Below are 26472 nucleotides of genomic sequence, written 5' to 3'. Positions count from 1 at the left end.
TTTAAGATCTTTTAATCACTAAGGAGGAACAAATATGTATCAAGCACGTAACATGTGTTAGGTGCATCACAGTATCATTCAAGCTTTTCAACATTCTTGACAGATATAAGGAGCAGTCATTACTGTTTGCCTACCTACCTCTACACTCCTCATTACTAACAATACTCTGATTTGTTCAGATGTGTGGTGGAGTAGATCCCTTTCCTAGCCATTGGGGATGAACAATGATACAGCCATAGTGCCATGTCTCTTTACCAGTGATTGGTTTAGAGGTGGACATACAACCCAGTTCTGGCCAGTGGGACCTGAATTGACATCTGCTGGGTGCTTCTAGGTAATATTTTCCTCTTGGTGGAAAGGCAAAGCTGCAAAAGGGAAGTGCTTCTCACCTTGTTCCAGCTTTGGACATTTTCATATGAAAATATAATTCTTGGAACCACTTTAGCCATCTTGAGATCATGAGGAGGAAGCCAAGGCAATTGCAGAGACCAACTCAATTTCAGAATACTTTAGCTGCAGAATCAACCCTGGAGCTTACCATCTTTGGACTGTGTGATATATTAGAAAAATAAGCCACAATTGTTTGAGCCAGTTGTAGCCAGGTAATCCATTACTTGCAGCCCAAAGCATCGTAATGATATATTCCCATTTTATAGGTTATGTCACTGAGGTGTAGGAGGCCAAATCATTTATTCAAGATCTTACTGATACTGAGCAGGGAAGAAAAACCAGGTCTGTTGAAATCCAAAGCCCGGTCTCTGTGTCTTGTAAGAAAAAAGAACTTAAGTTTAAAAAAATGTCTTTTCTCTTCCTCACATATTGAACTCTACTTCATTCATTTTTTTCCCCCTGAGGAATTGTCAGCAAGTGCCTCTTGTCAAACACCAGGATCATGAAGCAGTTCAAAAGCACATGGATGTCCCATTAAACAGCTTTACTATAGAATAGCTAATAATTACAATAATTATTGACAGTTTGATATATGCTTTGTGCAACGTGCTTTCCATGCATCATTTTGTTCTTGCAACAACTTTGTGAGGTAGGTTGTTTCAGGTGAGGAAGATGCATTTCTGCAAGGTTAAACCACATGCCCAAAGTCACATAGCTCACAGAGGCAGAGCCAGGATACAAACCCACTTTTACCAGTGTGTTTAACCACTGTGCTATACTTTGCATAGCCCTATAATCCTGCTCGACCTAAGCTATCTGAAAATCTTGAGAAGAAAATAAACAGTTTTCCCAGCTTCTTTTCTGCTTTTACAAGGCAACCACACTGCCAATAGACGTTTCTGCAAGAATACATTTACTTTTGCCAGGACAAAAAAGGAATTAACTTAATGTGGTGCCCATCTGTTTGCCAACAAATTATAGCATCTTAGTTTGGAAGAGATTGTAGCAGCCATCTTGTTCAGGTTTTCTTTCCCAGACTGGCCTCCCCAAGCAGAGGTTATTCAACCTTTGTAGAGAAACCTCCACTGATCTTGTAATGGCTCACCTCGGCATTGCTCCAATTGTTAGAGAACTCTTCCTTTTTATTGATTTTCTTTGTTGTTTTTTTTTTTGTAACATCATTTTAGCAATTCTAGGTCTGTCTTCTGTAGAAGTAGAAGCTTTGACATCACAGAGATCTGGGTTGATATCCTCCTGACTGGAATATTGTTTATCCTTGCCCAGTTCGAGTTTGCCTCTTACTAAGATGAACAAGAGCATCTCTAATACTATAGGGTCAAAGTAAGAATTAAAGGAAAGGCTCACAACTCTAGTACAAATTCCCAAGGGAATCCAAGTGATTTGGTTAGACGCTATTACTTTAGGGGTAAAACTTTTGAAGCAAGTGACCTCATAGGCCACTCACTGGATTGGAGATAGTTTGCCTGTCTTTGTATCAGGTGCCCTGTTGTGCTCAAGGACCAAGTGTCACATGATAGAATGTCCCATTTTAAGAGTATGCCATGGGTGTACCTCATCAGAGACTGCACGTCTTTCAGTTACCTTCTGTAGAGGGCCTCAGACATGGTGGTAACAGAGCGTAGAGTCCCGTCTGGTACCCACACTTAGTTTGGTATATAAGTGCTCAATAAATGTTAGTTCATTTGACTCTTTCTTATTCCACTAGCCAGGCTTTCAAGTTCTTAGAGACGGCGCTCACTCAATTCAATTCATCAAATACTCACTGAATGTACTGTGTTTGTATTAGTTTCCTAACTCTGCTGCAATTCCCCCGATTCAGGGATGCATCTTCCAATTCTTTAGTCTTATTCTGTAGCCCTTAGATAATGACAGATTCCAAACGGGACAAGCCTTCAACATTTGACAATCACCCCAGTTGATTCCAATATACCATTACACTGAAATCTTCATTCTTCAATGAAGGAAGCAGAATTATGTCACCAAGTTATTTTTGGGCCTCCACAATTTCTAATAGCCTTCGTTGGATGGTGAATGGCTGAAACTTTTAAATCTAGTAGAGGCTGCACTGGGATACTCTGGAGGCTTTTGACTGGCTTTCTACTCTTCTACATTTTCTGTTGCCATAGTTGAGACTGTGTCCTAAGCTACCTCAGCTTCTAGTCAAATTGTCAAAGTTTAGTGCACATAAGAATCTCTTGGGGACATTTTGCAGATCCCTAGACTTCATCCCCCAAGGATTCTGATTTATATGGACCCTCAGAGTTGACTTTTTAAAATAATAATCCCCAGGTTATATCATCGTTTTTGAGAAGCATAGAGCTAGGGTAAATGTAAGAACCCTTAGATTGTCAGCTCAGTGATTTTCCATGAAAGTAACCTTGCTATGGGTTCAGCAGCGATCATCTTCCTGGATTCAGATTCTGGGCTCTTATTTCTTCCTTGTGAGAAAATACTTGCTTTTCGCCCCAATGTTGACCCTTGTCTTGTAACTACTTCCCCCCCAACACACACCTCTCAGAAACTGGGAACTTGGCACTGAATCCCAGTCCATTATGACTAGGTTCATGTTCTCTGTACTCAAGATATGGAGTTCTGGACCCAGAATAAAGTAAGGGGCAGGTAATTGATTAGATGAAGATGCAAAGGCAGAATGTCTGATTTGGTGTGGCATCTCCGGTGTGATAAAATTGAACCAGAAACAAAGTAATTGAACCACTGGCACCATCCCTGCAAGTTGTTTTCCTTGAATTTTTCTTCATTACTCAAATTGCTCTTTGGGTTGTTAGCTCATTTGACCCTTATTTTTGGTTTTATGGCTCTGGATTTTGAATGTGTAAACTCCCTGACTCTCTGGCCTGACCATGTACCACATCTAGACTATGTCCTAGTTTAATGTTCTGTCATGTATTCCTATTGAAAACTGATATAATGATAATAATTATGGTGGTCCTGCTACTAATACTACTAAATATCTGTAGGGTACATATTATCAATATATGTTTTACATTCACAGCAAATATCTGAAGTAAGTCCTATTTTTATTCCAAGCTTTAAATAAAGAAACTGAGGTTAGAGCTATACAGCTGTTAAGAGGCTGAGCCAGAAAGGATATGCAGGCAGTCTCACTCCCGGAGCTGTGCTCTCGTCAAGCACATTACATTGTTCATTTCCATCGCTACTATACCTGCCATTGCTCACTGAGTGACAAAGAAGTCTCCAAAAATCTTCCTTTTTCTTTAATGTATATGGTAAATGGAGATAGGGGATGAAAGTTCCCAATAATTCCTTTTTGGAACTCCTTGAGCACCACTGAATTTCAACAAAATTTTTCCCCCAAAGAGCATTTTTGAAACCATGACATTCCCTGTTATCTCTCCTAACTAGTGAGATCATCCCAATGATTCTGGGGGGGCTTCATTGCATTTTATCAGTGGCGCCTTTGTTGTACAATTTCCACTTTTGCTCTTGAAGATACAATAAAAGATTTATGCCTGATGGACTATGATGTGGTTTGCATCTAAGAGAAAAACAATTCCTTCCAAAAAAATACCATATCCCCAAATGATTTCATAATTGCAAACAGTGTTGACGAGCTCTTTGGCTTAAATCAGTTTATAACATATTTGCTGTGTTTTTGTGTAGATATGTTTTGATGTGCTTGCTAAGGAAAAATAATTAAAACCCCTCTGCCATTTCTAATTGAGAAGAAAGAAATGTAACCCATTAGTTGATGTCTACCATAATAAGATTTTTTTCTCCCTCATTTCATTCCAGATTTGTTTCAAGGATTAACTTGCATTAAATGGTTTCAGGTCTGAACGTCAACCATGTTTCTCATTATTGGAGATCAAAATGGCTTAATTCCCTTTGTGTGTTGGTGCCACTAAAACACAAGGGAATCTTAAAACTACAAACCTCTGATAGAAGCACCACATTTTCCTCGTCAATCTGCCCAGCAGAGCTTGTGTTTTTCCTCCATTTACTGCTGGAAAAATGCTGTGTGCTGACAAGTTTTGGGGTTCTGGTGTCATGCACAGGCTAGGCAAGACTTCCTTTGAATCTAGTTACTGTTGTATTTTCAAATATGTTGATGTGAACTTTGCTTTCTAATGCTCCTTGAGTCAACTATTGTCTTTGATCTTTAAACAGAATGTGGCCATCCATCTAGTGGACTGGTAAAGGACTAGCATCGAGGTTAATCCAGGGGCCTCTGGATTTAAACAGACCTGACTTTAAATTCTCATTCCACCACTAGCTATATAACCTGGGTCAGTTTTGAAAACTTGCCTTGTCTGTAAAATGGAGCTAATGATAGTACCTATTTATTGGCTGTAGAGTGGCATACAAGAGCGCATGCATGTTAAAACATTGCTGAGCAAAGGAGAACGTGTTAAGTGACCAGTTAGTTCTACTGTTATGTTACCCTATTGTAGAGACTATTACCCAGAGTGTTGTATTACCCAGGATGAGTTGGAGTCTCATTCCCTGTCTGGTATCTGGGTTGGCCTCAGTGACTTGATTAGCCAACAGAATGTGGCAAAAGGGACATTCTGGGACTTCTAAGGCTGAGTAATAAGAAGCCTGGCAGCTTTTGTCTGGGTGTCTTGGAATGCTTGCTCTGGGGAAAATCAGCTGCATGCTGTGAGAAGCTCAAGCCACATAGAAAGGCCATCGATAGGAGCTCAGGTTGACAGCCCCAGCTGAGCTCCTGGTTGTCAGGCCAGCCATGTGAGTGAGTCATCTTGGATGTGCAGCCTTGAAAAGGCAAGAGTTGACTTCAAGGCTTTTGGAGATTCTCTTTCAGTTGTAGCATTTCCTTGTGACCTTGCTAAACTTGGTTATCTGGTTGATTCAAGCTAAACAATTAGACACAAAGAGAGAATTTTGGGGGGCACAGGAGCATAAGGGCAATAAAGAGTACCCCTTTCCTCTGCTCAAGATCTGAACCGACAGAGAGAGAAGACCAAGGAGTAAGGGAGATGGAGACCGAAATATCGCTTTTATGAGCGTGAAGACCGGGCATGTGTCTATGGTTTCCTCATGGAGAACCCCAGAAGGAATTAGGTTTATCTTTTCAACTGGCCCGGGGCACTGGCCTCACTCTAGAGGAGCAAAGAACCTGACAGCCTGCTCTCAAGAGGAGATGTCTGGGGTCTTCATGCTCATCTCAGACTCACCAGTCAAGGGGAAGGGGCTGAGGTGTGGAGTGGAGCCCTCCACCTGGAAGGAAACATCGGGAATGGGAATGGGTGCTCCTCTGACAGGACTGTCTACCTCAGTATCTACTGAGTTCAAGAAATAAGTGATCCAGGTTTTACTTTGTGAAGACACAGTTTATGGTGACAGATTCAGAATGAGGCGTTTCACTTTACTTGTAGGTTAAATTGGTTTGTATCAATGATCCCATTCTTTTCTTCTAAGTCCAGAGAGTCCTGGCAACATCAAGTCCCATGTATTTACAAAGATGGAATTAAGTAAAGAACCTTCCTTCAATCATTCTCTCTTCCATCTTTCCCTAACTACTTTCAATTTATGACCCTAACAATGAATCGTAAATAAACTGCTTCAAAGTCTTCAGCCTAAAGGAACTGATGGGATGGTATTAGCAATCACACCGTTGATCGTGAAGTTAAGGATGAAGGTTCAATTTTAGCGTGCCTTAGCTTTAAATGGAGGTAAGTTGTTCTATTATTACAAGCCTTGGCGCCCTTGCCCTTGCCCGGCTATTTAACAAATGTGTGTCCTTGTTTACCAGTGGAACCCAACTAGGGGGTATAAATAGCTGAGTGTGAGCCTCAATGACTACACTTCAAACAACTCCAAGCACGTGTCCTATCGACGGGGTGTGGAGAACGCAGGCAGCGCAATCAGGATGCAGATGTTCTGAGGTGTGTTTTCAAGTTGTGCTTTGCAGGAGGTCTGAGCCACGTGCACACACACACACACACACACACACACACACACACACACACACTTTCAGAGTCTTGGAATCGCACATGTATTGATTCCTTCCTTTCTATGCCTTCACTTGGAGGATCTTCTCAGGATCAGGAGTTCTTGCCTCTGTGCTCACTCTTCTCTTACTACTTTTGTTAGAGCACTGATATCGTTGCTTTTTACTTTTTAAAAATCTGTTTCGAATGTTGTACGAGGGTCTGAAGTCTACGGGAGCAGGGTTGAGGCTATCTCATTCAGAGTTGTATATAGCACCTAGTACAGTGTCTGACCCCTGGAGGGGCTCAGCAAATATCTCCTTGGATTGAATTGAATGACAGCTTGCTTCCCAAGGCAGAGGAGTGCAGGCATCCTGGGTTGAGGTTCTGCTCCTAACCATAATCTGCAGACTCAAATACAGTTTTCAGTGGCTCCTAAGATCCCTGAGGAATTAATCACACTAAGCTTCTTGTTTGGAATAACTTCACTGCCAATACACAAGAGCTACCTAGACTTGAGGCTCTCAATACCCCAATGTAAAGAGTCTCATTACATCATTCCTTGAAGTCTCTGTTATGTCAGTCTATGTGACCGGTGCCCAGTCCTTCAAGGAAGACTGTAACTGCGACTTGGGCACAAAATGCGAGTGGCACCCAACAAACTCAGTCATCAGGATGAATAATATCTTAATGCTATAGTTTGAAAACTCAAAATTAATGCAAACATTTCATAAAAAACAAAATATCAGAATTCTAAATCAAGACTGTTTCAGTATTCTTGATTTTCCTCTTGCCTCTGAAAGGCATTAATTTGTTGCCTCACTCCTCTTGTCTAATCTTGGCCCTGGAGCAGACAGAACCAAAGGGAAATCTCCTTGGACACGACTTTCCTGATTTTCACCCCTTGATTTTTTTTTTTAACTATACGGGGTGGGAGGAGATGGTATGGGTTTCAGGTAAGTACTAAAAGATAAATGCATAAACAAAGTCATAAATGTAAGAAGTCAAATCTGAACTGTGTGTAGGAGAAACGATTTAGCAGGACATGTTGCATAGTTAATAATTGAATAACAAAAGGCTGAAATAAATAAAATTTTTAACAACACTCAGCAATAAGGCTGCAATATTTATTTCTCAGATGGATTTGTATGGCTCCATTTTTATTTGGAATCGATTTTTAAAGGGCTTTTTCTTAAATTCTTCTCAATTCCCGTTAAGCAGTACATGAAAAGTTACTTTAAGTGAGAGCAAATGTGGATGAAATCAGCCAGGGCTCCAACTGCGCCTTCATCCCTACTGGAAGAGCTTTCTTCATTTACATAGGAGAACGTGGAGCCAGAAAAGGGGAAAATACAAACATGAAATCTCCAAGAGCCTTTTGGAAACACAGCAGAAAAACACATTGCTTAAGTGGAGAAGCCAAGTGGTTTTCGAGTTTCCTGCAAAGCAACAGCTTTAGGGGGAGAGTGACCTTCTGGGGAACGCAGTGGCCCTGGCTGGAAGATTAGGGGCTGACGTTTTGCAGGCTGTGGACGGGGGTGGAGAGATTGTGTAACTGTAGTAAAGCGTCTTGAAACTTTTCAACAGGAAAACAAAGCGGGGAAGAAGCCTTGAAGAGAAGGGAAAGCCTCAGGCAGGAGTTTTTGGTTTTTTGGGTTTTGTCCCTGTGGAGGCACAGCTGCGGCTGTATCACAGTATCTCCCACGTGTTTCCTTTGGATCTCTTTACCTGGTGCCAACCCTGTGCAACGGAAGTAGAAGGGAGCTGCTTGATAGCAATCGAATCCCAGTCAAAATGCTGAGTTTTCTCCTGGCTACTTTCTGGAGCACAGGGTGGGTCTGACTTGCGTAGAAACGCGAGGGACCTTCCCTGTCCGCCTCCCATCTTCCAGTTCTGGAGGGACAGGCTGCCGGCAAGCTTTCCTGCTGCACCAGTGGTGGGAAGGTGGAAAATCTTGGCTTGCTGAGTCTGAAATGAGATGCAAGTGGACCCAGTACCACAGATCAAATTTTCTATTTTTGGCCTTTCAGCCACAGAAATGCACAGTTATGCCAGAGTAACCTTTTCTCTGGAGGAATCATCTCATGCCTTGTTGCACATTAAAATCACCTAGGGAGCTTTAAAAATACTGATGCCAAGGCCCCACTTCAATCCTATTAAATTAGTTGCCCTAAGGGTGGGAATCATGCATCCAAATTTTCTTTTGAGCTCCCCAGGTGATTGTAATTTGCAACCAGGGTTGAGAAATCGTGACCCAGAGCTCTTGAGCCCATAGACAGCCCTTTTCTGTCCTCTGGGTCCACTCTCCACCCAAAGAGCTCTGTGATCTCCATCAGTGGAAGCTAAGACTCTTTTAGTTTAATTCAGTTCAATTACAAACAATTCAATTCAATAAATACTTATTCAACTGCTTTCTTACCCTTCATTTCTGATTGTGGCTCCCATGAGAGTGGTGAGAACCATGTTTCTCAAATAAGAGGTTGGAGATACTTGAGTTTATCTCATTTTTTGGAGCCATATTTTTTAAAAAAAACCTGTTAAACACAGGTTACAAATTTTAAAAAATTATACATTGGATTTGGACTTCTTTTCTGACACAACACTCTGAACAGCATATGTTTGTACGTATGTAAAACATTATTTTTTAAAGCATTTCTTAATTTTTTTTAAAAATTATTTATTTTATTTTATTTATTTTGGGCTGCATTGGGTCTTCATTGCTGGGCGTGGGCTTTCTCTAGTTGCGGTGAGCGTGCGCGGGCCTCTCATCGCGGTGGCTTCTTTTATTGCGGAGCACAGGCTCTAGGCGCATGGGCTCAGTAGTTGTGGCTCGCAGGCTGTAGAGCACAGGCTCAGTAGTTGTGGCGCACTGGCTGAGTTGCTCTGCAGTATGTGGGCTCTTCCGGGAGCAGGGCTTGAACCCGTGTCCCCTAGCATTGGCAGGCGGATTCTTACCCACTGTGCCACCACGGAAACCGTAAAACATCTGTCTTTTAATGTGTTTCTGTATTCAGTGCATGTTCTATAGCGTTGATGCGCTGAGATAAATAAGACAGAGTACTTAGCTTCTGAAGAGCTCCCAGGCTGGTGGGAGACCTGAGATGGGAACAAGAAATTAAAGGATTGTGAACTGCTGTAGCTAAAAGGGGTATGTATAAAAGGATGTTTCAGATGGATTCAGAAGGAGGAATTGTGCCTGGCAAGGCAGAAAGGCTCACAGAGGAAGTAGAGGGGAGTAGCCATTCTCCACGAAGGATTCAGGCAACGGGAGGAAGACGTGCACTTCTTGAAGGTGAGAATTAAATGTTTGGCTAAAGGCTACACAGGAAACATAGGAGGAGATAGGGAAGGAACTTGAGGGCTCCCAACTGTCTGTTGAGCTTTATCTGTTGGAGTCTAGCATTTCTAAACCATTCTTGCCTCAGGGCTGACTTTTAGATTCATAAATTTGCAGCTACACTTGGGTGTGCTGTGGTGGACAGACACGCTAGGTGGATGAGACCGTAGCTGGTCTGCTTCTGGAAAGTGATGGACAAGCCTTTGGGGAGGCTCTAGAAATGGACTGACGTGGATTTCATACACTAACTGTGGAACCTTGGACAAATTCCCGAACCCCCTGTAAAGATTCTCCTGCTCACCTCATAGGGTTTTTTGTTTGTGTCTTCGTTTTGAATGAAGACTCAGTGTATTAGGTGTTGTGTAAAGTGCTTAACAAACCGCCTGAACATAGGAAATGTCAACGAAATGTTGCTCTCCCTGTTGAGATATTGAATTTGTAGTTCCCTGTAATTTTTCTTTGTGTATATTCAGCCTTCCTATTACACCTTCTTCCCAGGTACATACTCAGAGAGACCATCACCCTGGCTGATGATGAGAAGGGCATGACTTTGGACAAACAATAGAAAATGTGTTTTAGGGAGTAGTTACTAAATCACCAGCAAGGAACACCACAGTTCTAGAAAGTTCTCTAGTAGGCTCATCAAGTCTCTTTTACTGATAAGTCCATTCTGCTGTCCATTGTGTCTCTGCTTCCAAAATTAAAACCACCACAAAAATGACCAGGCTCAGTCCATCTGCAGCATCACATCTGATCTCTCCATGGCTTGCTCATCATTCTTCCTTACACTTTAAGACACGATGATGAGGATGATATTTGAGAAGGAACTTGAAGAATGCATGGAATGTCTTATGGTTGAGAATAGGCATTCCAGGTGGTCGGATTAAAATAAGTAATGGTATAGAAATATATGTAGGAACAGAAAGTAGTAAAGTAGTTGTTTTGTTGGAACCCAAGTTATATTTACAGGAAAAGTAGAGGAATAGACCTCAGAATTGAAGCTGAGGCTACAAGGATCCTCCTTAGAGATTCTGCCTTGAGAACGAAAATTCAGAACCTTTATGTACATGCTATAAAATAGCTGACATCTCTTAAGTAACTTGGCTCCAAATTTGTTTAAAATAGTTTACCTCACCTTTTATTCTGTTCTTTTTCTTTCTTTGTATTTATTTCTTTCTTCCCTTGTGTCTTATCGAGGGCATTTGGGGTGAGGTCCCAATCCTGGCTTGCTGAGAGTTCATCTGCTTCCAATGCCTGTTCTTACTCCACGTAAAGTCACAATCTGTTCCTGGGAGAACATACTCATTTGCACAATAACCAATTGTAATGTGAAAAAGGAAGGATTATAACATCAGTTGGGCTATGAGTGGCTGGCATGGAAGAAGTCCAGCAAGGCGCAGATCCTGTTTCTGTACATATGTCCTTAATAATAATGAAGAAGTAGGGGGTAAATTATGCCAGAAGGGAGCAGAGTCATTTCTGAATAGCTGGTTTTCTGAGGGAGTACATATGATGTCAGCAATTAATTAAGGCCTCAATTCTGTTTTCCTATAAAAATCCTATTTTAGTTGCGGTATCTTTGATGCATCTGCTGGCATAAGCAGGATACAGGCCATAAATAAAAATTCAAAAATATCTCTTTCTTGTAGAACTTGGAAACAGACATTCTGAAATTGAAGGAAACCTACATAGTATCCAGAAGGATCCCGAGATCCTTTCTAAGATGAAGGGCAGTGAAGTCCATGCTAAATCCAGGCCCTGAGGGATTTGATTGGCAGGGAAGACAACTCTGACCAGAAGCAGGTCCAGGATTTATAACTGGACAATTTCAAATCCATGTTGGATGATACTTCAGTGGCAAAGGCATTTCTGGAAGAAATGTTAAGCAGTGCCCAAAGCGAAGAATTTACCCAATAATGACAGTAAAAACTTTAAAGTTTCAAGATACTGGTAACAGAGGATGGAAGGTTGACAGGACCAGGCATCACAAAGTCCCTTTCTGGCAACTTTACCTAAAATGAGGACCAATGGGTTGTAATTAGAACTCAGGTGTCCTCTTTAAAAAATAAGCAAAGATACATCCAGAACGATAGATTATTTGAGCTGAGAGGGACTTGACTGCACGTTGAAGCCAACCTCCTGTTTTGTGAGGCAATTGATGTCCAGCGATCACTCAGCTAATTTCTGTCATAACCAGGGGCAGAATTATGGTCTTGTAAGAACTTTGTCCGTGTCATTTTAACGCCCAGCACTCTCTTTATACGTGATCCCAAGAGCATCCTAAATTTTGCTGGGTGAGTCCCAAGGTAGGCGTAAGGAGGAATGGGTATGTTACATGACCACTGTGGAAAATCTGACATGTCAGTGTAAACTACTGGGAAGAGCGAGTAGCCAAAAATCACAAAGAGAGTCCAGACGGCGCTGTGGCCAATTCAATCCAGTTCTTCTGGTCAGCTTCGTGATTTGGGGGAAACAAAATAGGGATTTTTGTTTGGAAATGTAGAATGGAGTTGAGAATTTCCTCAAAAGCAGAGGAGGGAGATCCTTCTAAGTCAAGGCAGTAGGAATGAAGGGGAGGGGACCCAGATACCCAGGAAGGGAGTCCAGGAAAAAAGATGGGGAAGCAGGTCCCAGGCCAGCCAGCTGCTCTGGAAGGCAGGTGGTGGTTGCAGTGATGGTGGTAGTGGTGAAAGAGCATTTGAGAAACTCTGGATACTTATGAATCTCAGGAAGAAGGGGGACAGACAGAGTCATCTGGGGGTGGGGTGGGGTGTGGAAGCAGGAGGCGTCCTCTGTTGCTGACAAAGCATCCCAGACTCCAGCCATCACTCATGTCACTGATGGGATATGAATGGGGATATGAACTTGCTTATGGGATACAAACCCAATGATGTCTTACTGATCCAGGGGAGGAAAAGAAAATCAAGTTGTTAGAGGTCAGAATTCTTTTTACTATAAAGTAACTCCTCAAAGGTCCATAAATGAATTCTATTCAGTGAGGGAGACACATCAAGGAAATATAGAGCTGGAAAGCTTCCTTTTTTCTCACTATTAATATTGATACATGCATACATTTTAAAAAATGTGTCTTCTAGTTCCAAGGCCAAACCTAAGGATCAAAAAGTGGGCGGTGGCCCAATTCCTGGAAATCCCCGCCCCTTCCTAAAATAGCTGGAATACTCCTCCCACTCATTAGCCTATGAAATTACCCACCCCTATAAAAACTGACAACCCCATACCCTGGTGCCGCTGTCATCTTCTGAGATGGCCCACACCCTGTCTATGGAGTGTGTTTCTCTTGAAATAAATCCACTTCTTACCTAAAAAAAAAAAAAAAAAAAAGTGTCTTCTGAGATACTTGCTTCACCATAATAACAAACAATGTTAATATATAATAATAATAATCTGCAGGCATCCATGTATCAAAATTATTTTCAGAGAATATGCTGGTGGAGAGGCTCTCCATAAAAATATTAATAATGAAGAGTCTGCGTTCTAGAACTGTGGTTTTTATGAAGATCCTGTTTACTTAAGTTCTAACCTCTGCATAGCTACAGAAAGACTGAGAATTCTCAGCAGTTAGTGTTCTTGGCAATGATCTGGGGAAGTACAAATGCAGCGTGGGTCAGCACAGAAGGTAGACAGGAAGGAGGTAGTGTGGCCAGTAGGCAGCATCCTTGAAGGATATAAAGAGAAATATGACCTGGACTCAAAGAGTTGCCACCACCTTATGCTAAGGGCTCATAGTGAAGGCCAATTTTAAGATAAACACATACCTATACTGTATGGTTTCTCTGAAGGATTTGTTAGTATTATTAAACACACATATATAAACAGTTAATTGACTAATAAATAATATTTATTTCTTAAATAGTTTATTTTTATCTCCTCAGTGAACACTTTTGGTTGTTGACATCAAACTCTGAGTTATAAGAACACCTGTCAAAGGCCTGTTGGAAATTTCCTTGAAACCAGGTGGATCGGACTGGCCCTTTAGTCCAGTTGTAGATGCCCACTGTGGGCAGACTGAGGAAGCGACCCTCTTACCAGGGTGTGCTTGAACAAGGCCCAGGACACTAAAAAAAAAAAAAAAATCTTGCAATTACACTTTTCTACCACTAGATGATATGCACGTATAAGCAAGATGAAAACCCTCCTACCTTTCCTTTCTGCATCAGTGGCCACAGTGATGATAGGTAAGTTAAGGTATCCAGAATTCAATTCCAGATGTTACTAAGAAAGAGAAACACAATATGAACATGAAGAACTGCCAGCATTGATTAGGTAATAAGTGTGATCATACCAAATTTATCAAACACTTATCCTTTCATCTAGGGGCCATCAAAGTTTACCACCTGCCTATGGGCCAAATCCAGTTTACCACCTCTCTTTGTAAATAAAGTTTTATTGGAACACAGCCATGCTCATTTGTCTGGGACTGATTTTGCTCCACAATGACAGAGGTGAGTATTGAGACAGAGACTGCCTGACCTGTAAAACTTAAAAATATTTCTATAGGGTCCTTTACAGAGAAGTTTTCCAATGCCTGGTCTAAGCACATATAGGTCATACTAACTCATTTAATCTTTACAAATCTATGGTTGTGGGTATGTGTTATTACAATTTTGTTTTAATTTAAAATTTTTATTGGAGTATAGTTGATTTACAGGGTTGTGTTAGTTTCAGGTGTATAGCGAAGTGAATCAGTTATACATATATCCACTCTTTTTTAGATTCTTTTCCCATATAGGTCATTACAGAGTATTGAATAGAGTTCCCTGTGCTGTACAGTAGGTCCTTATTAGTTCTCTATTTTATACATAGTAGTGTGTATATGTCAATCCCAGTCTCTGAATTTGTCCCTCCCCACCTTACCCCCTGGTAACCATAAGTCTGTTGTCTACATCTGTAACTCTATTTCTGTTTTGTAGATAAGTTCAATTGTACCCTTTTTAGATTCCACATATGAGTGATATTGTATGATATTTGTCTTTCTCTGTCTGACTTACTTCACTCAGTACGACAATCTCTAGGTCCGTCCATGTTGCTGCAAACTATTTGTTTTACAGATAAAGAAAGTGATTAAGGACACAATGAATCTTGGCACATACGTTACATGACTGTAGCAGACATACATGACAAAGGCTGTAAGTATTGATGTACACCATGCTTGATACTCTTGGGTTTGTGTAAACAAGATGCATAGCAGTTGGCTTCAAAGCTGTGGGGAACCTAGAAAGAAGAAATTTAAATTATTGCAAGGTCAGGCCAGCCTTCTGTGTGATCCACAGGTAGAAATGTAGCTGGAATTGAGTAGCTGCCCATGAGCACTTTTTCCCGACATGACACTTATTCTGAACATATTGTAAGAAACTCTTTTGACACAGTAATTCATAAGACTGAAGATGACTCATCAAATGAAAACAGTGCTTAACATGTGATTGAAACATCCGTGGTCAAGTGTAGAGACACAGAAAGAAGGCAGTCAAAGGAAGTCTTCTTCTTAATGTCCTAGTTTTTCCCCAATCAAAGGGGGTCTTTGCTCCTTCAGTGCTGGGTATACTTGGGCCCTCAGGAGATCTGCCGGGGATGGTGGAAGCTGGGCGTCGGGCTGGGGAGCAGGGTGGTATCAGCTTTATGATTTCCTAGATTCCTAGTCATCCTCAGGAATGTCTTTCCCAATAGTTTATAATATGCAGTGAAGTATTGGGATAACCCCTGATGGTTCGTTCCACATTTGTGATTACTGAGCTTTCTTTCTTTTTTTTTTTTTTCCTCCTGAAGAGTTTAGGTAACTAACTGCCTCAGAGTCATACATCATGAGGCGGAGAGGGGAGAATCAGGAACTGGGTGAACCAACTTAATCCTTTGTCCCACATGAAGAGAAGGGACCGTATTGCCTAGATTCCAAGGGTTTTCCACATGGACATGCCCCAAGCTCCTTCTCTCCCCTTCCTTTGCTCCAAGAAGACCTCTTCTATTGTTTGTCCACATTTTGATGTCCTCTTTTCTTAGGATAGATACCCCATCATCCCTACAGAAAAGGAAGGTGCACTGGACTGTTCCTTCCACTCAATCTTTGTTGACTCTAAGAAAGGGTAGGTGCTAATGTTTGGTGTCTCCTTGGGGTGAGCTGGGGGTGTGAGTGGTGGGAGGGTCAGGGAGGGGAGCAGGAAGGAGAAACTCTGAAGCCTGGCAGAGGGAAGTGGGGAAAGCGCAAAGCCTTCTGTATCAGGGAGCTACTGTTTTCTCCTAAAGAGTCTGAAATAAACAAAGCTTCTTGTAATAATAATTAATTTTCTTCTAAAGAGCATCTGAGTTACACGAGAAATTTATATTCCTCCTAATAACATAGCTTGGAACCCCTCCCCCTGCCTGTTTTTGTAAAATGATAATCCCAACCTCATTATGCCAACGGAGCATTTGCCCCAGTTTTCATTACAGAATGAATGTCCCAAGTCCAGCTCTCTTTTCTTTAATATCCAGGTATGTATATATGTAGGTTCAAATGTATGTATGTATTTACATATTTACAGTTGAATTTTGGTCAGGACAGGGTATGTGGGATAGTGTTAAGCTGAAAATTGATAAAGATAATCTGGGCTTTTGGAATTTAGGAAAAGGGCAAAGGCTGAATGATCAGACACGGTCTTGTGACAGGTAAGTGAGTTAGGTTCTGAGGGAATTTGGATATGTAAAGGAAGGGGCATTTTAGATCATGTGGTGGAGAGACAGGGGTATGGGTTTGAGTGTGGGCACTTTGGGAGAAGATCATTCTGGTAAGGCCTAAACTTAGGAGTTCAGAACTATCAGGTTAAAGTTTGAACTGGATCTCACAGTCCTGGAAAGAACTAGGACTTTTGACTAGAGAATTATCACTGACTATGAACATTTCAAGGGTAAAACCATCATGTTTACCTTTTCTTGTCAATTTTTAGCTAAGTGACCACTGACGTGTGGTCAGGTTTCAACCAATTTCAAGTGAATAAATGCACAGCAGTGATATTTTAGGAAAAGTAATCTGGGGACTAGGTATGGGATGGATTGGAGAGGAAAGACAGAAAATAGAGAAAGAACAGGAGTGAGTGCAAAGACATACACATATTACTTTCCTTCACCAAACAGTCCATGTAAAATGATCAAATGTTAAATCTCATTGCTAGTACCACAACTGTAGTTGGAAATGGCTGAACATGAATCAATCATCGCAACAGTAACTGTAACCAGAAATAGGAAATGTTTCATAAAAAGTCTATCTGTTTCGCTTTTGACTACGTGGCCGTGTCTTACTGTGCCCAGTTCAGGATATTTCACAAATGCATCATGATGAGAAAAATTAATCGGGAAAGTAGATTTTGTGTTTGCCTCAATCACAATCATTTTCTAATTAGTGTGGGGAGTAGCTTATTTAATAAATATTATTTCTTTTTATTCTTACCATCTTCAGATCTATATCTGAGACAGAAATTTTTTTTTAATTTACTTTTTTATTCAATGAAAGCCAGATAAGAAGAAGGGGTTAAGTCTGAGTTATCAAAATAGGTTTTCTTCAATTCTTAATTCCTTATTCTGCCCCTGGTACTAGGTTGATGTGTTTAACTAGAAGGGCTCACTTTCAAAATCTCTGTGTTATTGGGTGGAGAAATAAGGGCCCAAGTCCATCCCCGGTTACGTCAAGTGGTGTCAAATTTGGCTTGCAATTCTCACTTCCTGTTGACTCCAAGAGAAAGGCTGCAGTTGGCGTCTAAAAGTGAAAAACATGAAGCTCTGAGACCAGTCTGAATTACTAATCACTACATGTCCTGTTCAGTCTAACCACTTTCCAAGTGATTAAATGAACCGGCCAGGTCAGTGACTCAGCTTCTGAGGGGGTGGCCAGCAGTCCGAGCTGATCTGCACATCCCTGGTTTCACTTCCCAAGGTCTGATCCAGAGCTGCCTCGGAAGGGTGATTTCCCCTTGGAGCTTGTCTCTCTGGGGACAGAAGGATGGACACAGATGATGAAGTGTATAGTCTGCTGGAGAAAGGCCATCTCACCATGAGTCTTTGGCGGGAAAGAGTTGTAAGAATGTCGTCTTTCATCAGCTGGTGTCACTCTTTGGAACCAGTCACAAGTAGCTGGGTGTGGTAGGGCGAAGTTGTCTGAAGTCTGAACGAAGAAAAATATATTGAGTAGGAAACATGAACTTTTTTCCTTTTTTGGCATAACTGTCAGTAGATACAGTATTCCCTTGTTTGTTTCAGTAACTACCAAAGGTTCTTGAAGACGTCACCATTTTAGAGTAGTGTATTCATTTGCCTGGTTTTCTAAGTGATTAGCTGAACTTTACTGCTTTTATGAAGTTTAATGTCCAGTTGCCAAAAAAAAAGCAGCACATGGTCAGTGGTGGAAATAGGGGTGGGATTGTAAGGGCCACATGGGAGTGCAATTCCAGGAACTCCCGGCCTCCTATGCAAATTAGATTAAGCTGCTCTGCGGCCTGGACTCCCAGAGCAGAGAATTCCCATTCCCACCTCTTTTTTTTTTTTAGCATTTTCTCTTGTGGGAATTAATAAATCACTTTCAATTTATTTCAGCTACTGCCTGTTTTAAAAAAGGACATCACAGGCCTCAGTTTGTCCACCTTACTTAAGAAAACTCCTTACCAGGTAACCTCTTAAATATTTAAAAAGAAAGAAAAAGATTTTGAGACCCTTAGGAGAAAATACTGTAAGTAAATCAAAGTCCTATTTTCTCAGAAAGAAAGTTGAGTCTTTTGACTGGCTGTTGCCACCATCTTCTTCAGGCAGTTTCCATACTTGGCATAAAACTTTTAGTCGTTTCTCATATTACCTTTGTTTTGATTAGTTAAAGCATGATAACTTGACAACACTCAAATGTGAGAGCTTGAGAAAGGGAGGGTGGCAGGGAGGAAAGAAGCCCTCCAGCCAGCAAAGCTTTCTTTAAAACTTTTTTTTTTAAACATGAATATTTCTCAAATACAGGGACTGAAGGTGAACTTGAAGAATACATGCAAAACCACAACCTAGATTCTCTGAAAGTGGCCATTTCAGAGCTCTCTGGAAGGAATGTGTGAGCCTGTGCACGCCAGAGAGCAAACATGCAAATCAGTTCTTTCCCAGGACACCCCAGCGCTGCTGCTTTATCTGCACAGATGTGCTGTGAGCCTTGCAGATAGCATCTGTTTGTTCTATTTATGGGGGGAAAAAAAGCATGTATTTGTGAGCTCGGCAGGAGCACAACTTTCTTTTTGGATCTTTGATTCCATTAGAATTTTTGAAATTTCACATTTTGGAACAAAAGAATTTGAGTCGTTGGTGATTCTAGGTGCTGTGTAATTCCCTCTCCCGTTTATTTCTTACCTGCTTCTCCTGCCTCCCAATTTCATAGAGTTAAAATCAGGGCAGGGGAGAGGAAGAGACTTGCACAAGCACATAGAACATGTATTCTTAGTTTCATTCATCATTATTGATTTGTTCAGTTATTAACCAGATATTTATTGAGGATCCGTTATACCCCAGGCACTGTGCAACATCCTGGGACCCAGTGGTGAGCAAAGATGTCACTGTTCTCGTCCTCATGTATTTTATAGTTTACTGGGGGAAATGTACAGAAATAAGAATAGTCACACACCAATATACATCTCCTTCTGTGACAAGTGCTAATTATTGCCCTAAGAGCCTAAAATAGGCACGTTTGTGATGGCCCAAGAGGTAACAGAAGGTTTCCTTGAAGAAATGATGATGCTTCTTAAGCGACCCTTAAGAAGGATGAGTAGGACCTAAGGAGGCATATAAAGGAAGGGTCTTCCTGGCAGAGGGAAGGTTGAGAAAAGACCCTGCGACGGATGGCAACATGAGAGTATGAGAACCAGAAAGAGGGTCGACGTGGCTGAAGTGAAGAGGGAGGGAGAGCAGGAAGGAGATGGGCTGAGCTCCGAGTCAGAGCCAGACGTCACAGCACACTGTGGCTCATTTTGAGCTTTGTTTTAGGAGTATTGGGAAGCCCAAGTAGTGAGCAATGGGAGGAGGGTAAGACTGGATGAGGAAGACCACGGGGGGCTACTGCAGTAGTCCAGGCAACAGGTAACAGAAGCTTGGTCTAAAGTAGTGAGTGGTGGAAGAGAGGGGAAAGGAGTAGATGCATTCAAGAGGTATTTAGAACGTAAAAATGATAAGATATGGGGAGGGAGGGAGTAAGCGGGGGCAAGGATGACCCTAGGCTTCTGAGTGGGACAAATGGATGGATGGTGGTATCATTCATCAAGACAAGAAAAGCTAGAAGGTGGGGGTAAAGGCAACATGATGAGTTTATTTTAGGAAGTATTGAAGTTAGATGGTAAGGTATAGGTTGACCATATGGGTCTGGCCCTCAAAGACAAGGTCTGGGCTGGAGATAAAATATTTGTGAATGAGTTGTTTAAAGTTTTGACACTGATGTGATCTATTCCTCTTGAGCATCTTTCCAGAACAACACGTCTGTAAGTAGGGATAAATCAAATGGTTTTGGACACCAGGCTAAGTGAACTGTTGAACAACTTATTTCATATGACAGGGATTTGAAGGACTGTTGGGAGGTAGGTCTAGTGTGGATGAATTAGGAGATGTATGGTTTCAAGTATATGAAAAGCTACCCCCGAGCCCAAATACCCATCATTTTCCCCTTGACCTGTCAGAGGGCCTAATATCGCTAGCGATCATGTTACTCTTTAAGGAATTCTCATCTTATTTGGCTTAGAGTGATAAAACTTCAGTAAAAGTTGTCTACACCAAACTTCTCACTCAGAATGAGGCTGCTTTACAAAATCTCTAGACACAGGGCCTCGGCTCGAACATGTACGTCTGTGGTAGGGAATCCAGTATTTGGCAAGACAGTGCAGATTTTTAGTTCTGTTCCAGAAATTCTTCCCTGTATTGATCTTCTCGTCTGGCACGACACAGAAGAGTTCTCCTTCTTTTCCACAGAGCAGACCATCGACTGGTGTTAGCCCATCAGTCATCACCGTTCTCAGCTCAGCCGCCAGGAGATGAATGAGTTAGATTCAACTGTCATTGAAGCCCTTCGATAGACATCACCTCACTCAGAGGTCACAGCAACCCTCTGATAGACATCACCTCACCTAGAGGTCACAGCAACCCTCTGAGGTATGTATTATTCCTCTAGAAAGAGAGGAGGAAACTGATTCTCAGAGTTAAATGACTTACCCAGTGATGTCACACGAGTTAAGAGCGGAACCAGGTTTTAAATCCAAATATTCTGACTCCCAGTCCTGAGCCCTATGCAAGCTGCCTCGATAATTTGGGTTTGGGCTCTGTGCTGACTTCTAAAGCTAACACATCAGGAAGGACCAGTGACTGATCAGCTGATAGCGCTGAGGGGGTGCTTACCCACCTGACCCTTGTGGACTGAATGATGCCTGCCCGGCACTTGACCTTATAACCTTGTATCTCTTTAAGAACTGGATAGAACACTCATCTTCACATTTTTCTTTTTCAGATTTCACTCCCTATTAGTTAAAAACAATGAGCATGTATCCCAAATATATTTATATGTGTATCTTTGGATTCAGTACAAATATGAATATAATTTTGTGTGTGTGGTACGCGGGCCTCTCACTGGTGTGGCCTCTCCCGTTGTGGAGCACAGGCTCCGGACGCGCAGGCCCAGCGGCCATGGCTCACGGGCCCAGCCGCTCCGCGGCATGTGGGATCCTCCCGGACCGGGGCACAAACCCACGTCCCCTGCATCGGCAGGCGGACGCCCAACCACTGCACCACCAGGGAAGCCCTATAACTATTTTTTAAAATTAATTTTTATTGGAGTGTAGTTGCTTTACAGTGTTGCATTAGTTTCTAGTGCACAGCAAAATAAATCAGCCATACATGTACATATATCCCCTCCCTTTTGGGTTTCCCTCCTATTTAGGACACCACAGTGCATTAAGTAGAGTTCCCTGTGCTATACAGTATGTTCCCCTCAGTTGTCTATTTTATACATAGTATCAAATATAAGTTTAAAAAAACATAAAAATATAAATGGAAGTCATAATATTTTCTTTTTTCACCCCAGTGAATCATCTTCATGGATCACCTCTGTCTGCTCCCCCTGGAGGGACCGCTGAAATGGAGTCAGGGGACAGGACAGGAGAAGAGCCCAGTGTGACAGGCCATGGCTAGTTGGAGTACACCACCTGGGGAATGTCTGGAAACATTTCAGATGTGCTGACGGTGAGCTTTCCTCTCTGTGCTGCCCAGCTTCAGCTCGGTTTCTGCTAAGATCTCTCTGGAGGTTCACAGGGGGTGAAGGGCTCATTGCCCTGGTCTGAGTTGTTTGTCCTTGGCTTTAATTGCCACTTGTGTCCTGAGCTATGTGGTAATAGCACTAATATTAGCATTTGTTGACCGCTTACTATGTGCCACTGTGCGAAGAGATTTACGCACATTACCTCATTGATCTTGTTACAACCCTGTGAAGTTTTGCTATCCTCGTTTCACAAATGGGAAAACTGAGGTGTGGAAAGCTGTGACTTACCCACAGGGGTATGTCTAATCAGTGGCCCAGCTGGGATTTGAACCCAAGTCTGTTCTCCACCAAATCATTCATTCTTAACTGCCGTTCTGTACTGCCAGTAGGATTAGGGTTGAGATTCCTGATAGTGACCTGGAAGGATTTCCAGCACTAAAAGTGACTCAAATGGGAAGACTCATCGGTTGCACAGACCAAAAGGTTGGGCTCCCATCAGGCGTGGATAAATGAGAGGAAGCCGTCAGCTTTACGGAAGTGCAAATGTGCCAGTGCAGTTACAAATGAACATCTCCAGTCGAATCTCAGTCCTTTGTTTCGAGATAATCTGGCTCTCATTGTAACCCCCAGCTTCAGGTAGCAAATATATGCTAAATACTTTTCTGGATGAGACCACTGGAGGCTGTAGTTGTTGTTTAAGGCACCTGAGTTCCATTACAGACTATACATGGTTTAACCTTACATTTCAGTGTTTGACTGTGTGTGAGAGAGGTGTCAAGGGGTCCAGGAGTTTTCTTCATTATCTACCAGAAGGCTTCAGCCTAGTGGAGTCAGGTAGACATGGGTTTGAATCCTCACTCTGGTATATATAAGCTGCAAGAACTTTGGCAAATTATCATTCTTCCAGTCTTAATTTCTTCATCTTTAAAGAGGAGATGATAGTACCTGCTTCAAGGTGGTGCTGTGAGGACTAAATCCTATACATACGCAGTGCTTGGGGCACAGTAAGTGCTCAAAATTGGTAGCAGGTATTGTTCTCGGTGACCCTGCTTTGTCTAAGAAGAGGCACTGATGGCTTGTTGGTGGCGTGAAGTCCATGTCCTCTGCTGTGTTGGTGATGTCCTAATTGAAAATGAAAAGGAATTTTTTTCTGAATCTCCTCAGCATCTTGCTGCCACAGAAAAAGAAATCTGTTTCCACAAAGAGAAGCAAGAGCTGGAGACACTGGAAGTTTATGGACTGGAGAAGGCGGCTCCGAGAAGAAGAGCATTCTGGCGCTCAGCGACGCTCTCCTGAGCCGCCCAGATGTGGGCCAGATGCTGCAAATCTGTAGAGACACGTCGGGCTCAGTGACTTGTGCCATGACTTTCATCCACGTGGGCATGGAGGATATTGACTGATCTCACTCCGATTATTAAGAGTGACTTCAGGGCTCTGGAAACATGGGTGTAGGAGGCTGGGACTTGAGGGGTAGTCTTGACAATCCTCCCAGTTGAGCAGAAGGGTTTCTGGAGCTGACAGCCCTGCTCTGGGGATACATGTCTACTTCACATGCCTCACCCCACACCACCCATAGAAGAGGGCTCAGCAGGAAACACTGAGGGTACTTCAATGGGAAGTGATTTGCATTTTCTGCCTTTGCAGAAATCATCTCTAGTGACTTTTATTTGGTGTTATTAAAGATGATTTTGATGTGATATTAACTATAGTGATTCTTCCTATAATCACTTTCTCTTTAATCAGCCTGTATGGCCCCTTTTCTAGCTGGAATTTCACTACACTGCTCAGCCTTCCATTCCATGCTTTTTAAAAAATATGAATACTTTATTTATTTGTGTAATTGAACTATAGTTGATTTACGATATTATGTTAGTTTCAAGTATATAGCATAGTGATTCAGTGTTCGGCAGATTATACTCCATTATAGGTTATTACAAAATAATGGCTATAATTCTCTGTACTATATAGCATACCCTTGTTGTTTATCTATTTTATATATAGTAGTTTGTATCTGTTTATCCCATACTCCTAATTTGCCCCTCCCCTTCCTTCTCCCCTTTGGTAAACACAAGTTTTTTTTCTATATCTGTAATTGTTTCTGTTTTGCATATATATTCATTTGTATTACTCTTTAGATTCCACATATAAGTGATAATATCCAGTATTTGTCTTTGTCTAACATTTCACTAAGCATAATATTTTCTAGGTCCATCCACGTTGCTGCAAATGGCATTATTTCATTCTTTCTTATGGCTGAGTAATATTCCATTGTATATATATACTAAATTTTTGTTTTGATAAGCATATTTTGTTCTTCCAAATGGATAAGGATGGTGAAAATTTCTCTTTTTATGTTTGGCATTAGTAGAGGCACATTAATATACCTCTTTTTAACTAAGGGCTAAATGCAAGAGCTGAAACCTGGACACAAAACAAAGAATTGATCGTAACTGCTTCCCTGCCTTCAGTTTTGCCCTCTCTGTTCCCTGGCCAGTTCTCTCTACTGCAGCCCTAGTGACATTTCTACTTTCATCCCTACTGTGTTCATTAATTATTGCTGCTGTAACAAATTACCACAGACTCAGTGGTTTAAGAGAGCACACATTTATTCTCTCACAGGTTTGTAGGTCAGAAGTCTGACATGAGTCTCAGTGGGCTAAAATCACGGTGTTTGCTGGGCTATGTTCCTTTCTGGAAGCTCTAGGGGAGAATCCTTTTCTTTGCCCTTTCCAGCTTCTAGTGCTTATTCTTTGGCTCATAACCCCTTCTTGCATCTTCAAAGCCGGCAATGTTGCATCTCTCTGGCCATGCTTTCATGTTCCCATCTCCCTCTGCCCAGAGCTGGGAAAGGATCTCTGTTTTTAAGGTTCTGTATGATCAGATTGACCCATCCAGTTAATCCAGGATAATCTTCCACCTCAAGGTCTTTAACTTAATAACATCTGGAAAGATAACTTTGCCATGTAAGGTGACATATTCACAGGTTCCTGGGATTAGGATGTGATACATTTGGGTGTTATTCTACCTATGACACCTACCAGTCTGCTCCAAGCCCATCATCTCTCTCCTGGACAACTGCAACTGCTTCTTAAATGGTTTTGCTTTGTACAACCTGTTTTGCACCTTCACCTTTTGTTATTTCTCTTCCCATTCACTCTGATATAAAACCATACTGGCCTCCTTGCTGTTCCTTGAACACAGCAAGCACAATTCTGCCCCAGGGCCTTTGCACTTGCTTTTCTCTCTGTCACAAAGACATTTTCATGACTGCCTCCCTCAGGATTCTGTTCAAATGTCACCTCTTTGGGCAGGGGGGGGCGGTCTTTTCCTGGACAACTTATATAAGTGAGCATCCTTTCCCCCCACTTTCATCAGACTATTCTTTGTCTCATGTTCTAACCTATTGACTCATGACAGATGATATATTTATTTTTTTCTCTTTTCCTTCAAGTCTTTATTTCACTTTTATATTGAAAGATAGTTTCACTGATTATGGAGTTCTAGGTTGACAGTTTTTTTTCCAATATTTTATAGATATAAGTACACTGTTTTCTGGATTGTATTATTTCCGATGAGAAGTCTGTTATTTTTAATTTTCTTCCTCCCAATATAATTTTATGCTTCTGTGATTTTCTCTTTGGTATTAATTTTCAGAGATTTAATTATCATTTGCCTTGATGTGGCTTTCTTTATGTTTCTTTTGCTTGAAGTCACTCAGTTGCTTGGATCTGTGGGTTTATAGTTTTCATCAAAGTCTGCCATTATTTCTTCAAATATTTTTACTGCCTCCCCCTTCTGAGATTCCAATTATACATATGTTAGTTCACTTAATATTATATCACAGTTCCCTGTTCAAGGAAAGTTCCCTGTTCCTTTCCCCCATAGTATCTTTTCTCTTTTATTTCATGTTGTATAGTTTTATGGCTCTATTTTATATCCTCTACTTCTGCCATATCTAATCTGCTGTTAATCCCACCTGGGGTATTTTTCAACTCAGATATTGCTATTTTTATTTCTATAAGTTTCATTTGTATCTTTTCATATTTTCCACACCATCCTGATCATACTTAAATTTTCTCTACTTTTTTAAACATAAGGAGTCCATTTATTATAGTTGATTAGCCTCCTTGATTTTTACTAAGTCTATCATTTGTCATTTCTGGGTCTGTTTATATTGATTGATATACCTCCTCATTATGAGTCATATTTTTCTGTTTCTTTGCATGCCTAGTAATTTTTTGATTAGTAGATTTTGTGAATTTTATATTGTTAGCTGCTGGATTTTTTTTATCCCTTTAAATAATTTGAGACTTCTTTCTAGGACACAGTTATTTGTTGACAGTTTTGTTAAGGGAAACCTAGAGCAGCCTTTAGTCTAGGGTTAATTTGGCCCTACTCCTGAGAAAATATTCTCTAAGGACTCTATTTAATGCCATGTGTGTTAGGAGTTCTTTCTATTCTGGCTGGTGAAAGTAGTAACTCTTTTTCACACTGTATTTTCCCTGAAGATTATTTTAAATGCTCCCTTTCTTTCTTTGGCCTTTATA

At 41.4% G+C, this 26472-nt stretch overlaps 1 long non-coding RNA gene across 3 annotated transcripts; it reads left to right on the top strand.

Moving 5' to 3' along the window:
• Window positions 1-693: 693 nt before the first annotated feature.
• On the top strand, window positions 694-20776 carry LOC117199674 (uncharacterized). Of its 3 annotated transcripts, XR_004480996.2 has the most exons (6): window positions 694-6299; window positions 13575-13877; window positions 14017-14144; window positions 14751-14828; window positions 15466-15779; window positions 20647-20776. It is a non-coding gene; the product is annotated as an uncharacterized LOC117199674 (long non-coding RNA). The 3 variants fall into 3 exon arrangements; XR_007472634.1 differs by having other exon boundaries at window positions 13575-14144; window positions 15697-15779; XR_007472633.1 differs by having other exon boundaries at window positions 13575-14144.
• The last annotated feature ends 5696 nt before the right edge of the window (window positions 20777-26472 follow it).

This window comes from Orcinus orca, chromosome 17, assembly GCF_937001465.1.
Source record: "Orcinus orca chromosome 17, mOrcOrc1.1, whole genome shotgun sequence".
NCBI lineage: Eukaryota > Metazoa > Chordata > Mammalia > Artiodactyla > Delphinidae > Orcinus > Orcinus orca.
This window is presented reverse-complemented; position numbering and strand designations above follow the sequence as displayed.